The 4,229-nt window shown below is 34.8% G+C and overlaps 1 pseudogene; it reads right to left on the reverse strand.

The window, feature by feature from the left end:
* Positions 1-845: 845 nt before the first annotated feature.
* LOC110668360 (cytosolic Fe-S cluster assembly factor NBP35-like) lies at positions 846-3,233 on the reverse strand (annotated as a pseudogene).
* Between the last annotated feature and the right edge of the window lie 996 nt (positions 3,234-4,229).

A 4,229-nucleotide genomic window follows, 5' to 3' on the forward strand; every position in this document is an offset into this window, starting at 1 on the left:
TTCTCTTAGCAAAATTCTAATAAAAACATTTTAAGAGATCGGGAGAGAGTCTTTACCCGAATTCTCTTAGCAAAATTCTAAGAAAATTTTAAGAGATTGGGAGAGAGTCCTTTCCTGAAATCTTTTCAATCAAAATTTTAATGTTACTAACACCTAAATACCGAGGTACATAATATGTTAGCCGAGAATCCTCCTAATTCATTACGAATCTTTAGGGACCAAACAACACCTCTTCAGAATTAGAATCCTAATTCAAAGCAGGAGAAATTGGACAAAATACGTAACAAATCAAACAAATAAAACACCAATTCACTGTAGGGTCATTCCATGCACCTGTGTTCTTGGGAAACCCAAAATGGTGAGATATTAAATGCTACTTTTATCAATAATAAGGACCGACATCGTGACTCCAAACCCCCAAAATTATCAATAGAAACCCCCAAAGTTATGAAGAGCACATTATTAAGTTTGTCGACCCTCGTTAAGAGACGAGGTGGGGTGCCTAACACCTTCCCCACCCGTGAATGAACTCTGAACCTAGAATCTCTATTTCTGAAGTGATTTTTATTTTCAGCAATGGTTTCCTTTAATTTCCCTTAAAATTAAAGTGGTGACTCCTCACTTTTTCCACTTCGGTGAGAATCATTTAGCGACCGCAAAACCCTTGCGACAACTAGTGTAACTCGAATGAATCCATATACCACAAACAAAAGACTCCACAAAAATTAATTCAGCAAAGAAGGAATATCAAATATAAAGTTACAAGAAGAAAAGAAAAATCTAGCCATAAAATGGTGTAGAAAATCATTTGTGATCTTTTTTTAATCTGCTGCAGATTGTATTTTCTAATTCCACCTTTTTGCCACCAGTAATTTTTCAATAATATTCTTCAGTGCTGGTGCGCTTACTCCACACTTCTGATTAGCAAAGCAGGACCACCCTTCTTCAGCTGCCTTGCACAGCTATGGATCCAATGGTATCTTCCCAAGAAAAGGAACACCCATCTCTCTACACATATGCGTTGCACCACCACCACTGCTATCAAATACTTCACTAGAAGCAATCAAGCCAAGCATCTCTGGAGCTTTCTCTCTCATCTATTGCAAAACCTTTTCTGTGACATCTTGTTGTTCACCAGTCTCAGTCAATTTCATAAACCTAAAATCCATCAACAGTTGAAACAAGCCACTCATGTTCTCAACAACCCCAAGGACCTCGACTCTAACTTTCTTACAGAAATTCACTTCTTTACACACATCAATTAGAGAGACCTATTATGGAGTAGTGACAATAATTGCACCATCTATTCTAGTGGCCTGAAGGAATTGGACAATTGAGATATGCTCATTTGAGGTCCCAGGTGGGGCGTCCACTACTAGAAAATCAAGCTCTCCCTAGTACACATCCTTTAGAAATTGCTTGATGAGACCTTTCTTGCGGGGCCCCCTCCATATAACAGTTTCATTAGGGTTAGGAAGCATGAACCCTATTGACATGACCTCAAAGTTCGACTCAACATATACAGGAGACCAGCCAAGGTTGCTCTGATGAATGTTTTGACCTTCTAGGCCAAGCATCTTAGGAATGCTTGGTCCACAAAGATCAATGTCCAAAAGGCCAACCTGGAAGTCCATAGTCGCAAGTGCAAATGAGATTTGGGCAGAAAATGTACTCTTGCCAACTCCACCTTTCCTAGATAAAATAAATATCTTAAGTTTTAATATCTTAAGTTTTACTGTAGCCATTCGTTCTGCAATTGCAACCAAGTCTGCAGAAACCAATGAACAGAATATTAAGCAAACACCTGATTTTGAGTTAAGAAATAATGTTGTCATAAAAGCAGGAAAATATCAGAACAAGTCTAATCTATATGGGATGCATGGTTGCAAGTTCTTCCATTTTCAAATGAAAGAACCTTTTGAACACAGAATATCCCATCATATGAAAGCTCAAACGCATTCCTCCACACTAATAGGTTAGCAATACAAAATCCATATCAATATTCAATTTAACATGGAATGTTGCCCAATAAGGTTTTGGAAGAAAGAGCTAAAACTACATGCTCTTTAAACCATTAAAACAATTCTGGCTCATACATTCTTTAGCATAATCTGCCGACTATCCTAACTATCCTATCACTCACCTTGGTGCATAGCTATAATTTCCAAGGTTGTCCACCAAAAGTGAAAATAAAGAGGCAAAAAATACCAAAGATCTTTTCTAGAATTTGTTTCCCTATAATGTCTCAAAGCTTATGGAATAAAATCACAGTTTGACAGTATGTTTGAGGGCTTGGGGAAAGTTTTACCAAATCTTAATAGCTTTCTTTCCAAGACAATCCACAATCTCTTATAATTTGTAGCTTGTCCTATATGGCTGCATCCCAGAATGAAAAGTTATTTGATACTGTAGTTGAATAAATGAAGCAGCATTATTTTTTTCAGCTTTACAGGTATGGAATTTTGAACTATCCCTGTAGCCAAGGGATTCAAGTCTAAAGTTCCACCAACCAAAAGGCCATTGTAGTTTTCTGCACTCACAACACCAAAAGGGTGGCTGACCTAGAAACTATACTACTAAAAGGCTTAATAACAAGTGTAAAATAGGATTCTCAGACATAAGAAAGCAACTATATCTAAGTCCATGAGCTGAACGATAACTAGCATAAAAAAATGACAAGAATATTAATGACAGAAACAGAGACATAAATTACCTATTAGGAGATAAACAATCAATAACAAGCAATCAAAATCAGGATAATATCACAATTTTCTGATAATGTGAGCTGCAGAAGAAAATAAAGTGGCAATTTCATCCCCAAACTAAAACTAATGATTGTTTTAAAATATAACAAAGTAATTGGAAAAAAAATACTTGAAAATTCTGCATCACTGAGTATGGCAAGCACAATAAACTACAAGAACTAAAATTCTCCCAAATAAAAGTACATAGAGAGAGGGATAAGGAGTGAGAAAGAGACCAGGGTCAGGGCCTTTAGGGGCAGAGGCACAAGCTTCTTGGTTAGGGCATCCTTGGCAAGCATCTGATGTTCCAGCTAATTCTGATTGAGGACCAGGGCAATTTGTAATTGACAAGTTCCAGCAAGAGAAAAGGTGGAAAAATTAGGAACTGAAATAAATTTCAGGAGGAAAAATTAAGACATATAAAGAGGAAGAAGAAAAAGGAAAAAACATACTTTAGTTTGCATTTTCAAGAATTTCACCATTCTCCATTGATGCGGCTTTCTCTTGTTACTGTAATTTTGTTGTTTGCTCCTCTACACCTCCTTTCCCTGAAAGTTGATGGAAGAAGTGATTACTCGTGACAAGTCAGTGCTACGTCAGCAATTTTATTATTATTATTTATTTTAAGATCTAAGCATAAAAAGCTAAAATCACATATCCCTTAAGTGTCAAAGGCTGAAAGCACATGTCCCTTAAGTATCAAAGAAAGGAAAACTGAGACCTTGAATGCTAAAAGTTTGAAAGTATATGATACTTTAGTGTACTTTATACTTTAATTTATAAATAAGTCTTTAAATATTATAATTATTTATAATTCTTTTTACTCTATCTCTCCCCCTTTCTCTCCCTCTCAAAGATGGAGTGAGGGATACTGAGATGGAAAAAGACCCAAGTAGAAAGAAAGAGAGAGAGAGTCAAAGAGATGGATAGAGGAGACAGAAATGGAGAGAGACCCAAATAGGAAAAGAGAGAGAGAGAGAGAGAGAGAGAGATGGATAAAGGAAGAAAGACTTAAATAGGAAGAGAGATAGCGAAAAATATGGACAAAAAGAAAAGTGAGAGAGAAAGATAAAAATAAAAGAATTAAAATAATTATAATATTTAAAAAATTATTTGTTAAAATATGAGGATTTATTATAAATCGAATATAACTTAAATATTATGTACTTTAAATTTTTAATATTTAATATTTTATCTTTTTTTTTTATACTTAAGAGATATGTGTTTTTAATTTTTTATATCTAAAATAAATAAATAAATAGTAATGCTGATGTGACATTAATATCATGCCTCGCCAAGGTCACGTTTGCCAAGTCATTATCACGTCAACGCATACTTGCCGCAAACTTCATCCCTTAAAACACTAACAGTTTTAAATCACATGCCTTTATTTAAAAATTATAAAAAAAAAAAAAAAAAAAAAACTTCATGCCCCTTTTAATAGAACACATAAATAATAGGATATTTAAGTATATTTTTCCTTGA

This window comes from Hevea brasiliensis, chromosome 15 (genome assembly GCF_030052815.1).
Source record: "Hevea brasiliensis isolate MT/VB/25A 57/8 chromosome 15, ASM3005281v1, whole genome shotgun sequence".
Lineage (NCBI taxonomy): Eukaryota > Viridiplantae > Streptophyta > Magnoliopsida > Malpighiales > Euphorbiaceae > Hevea > Hevea brasiliensis.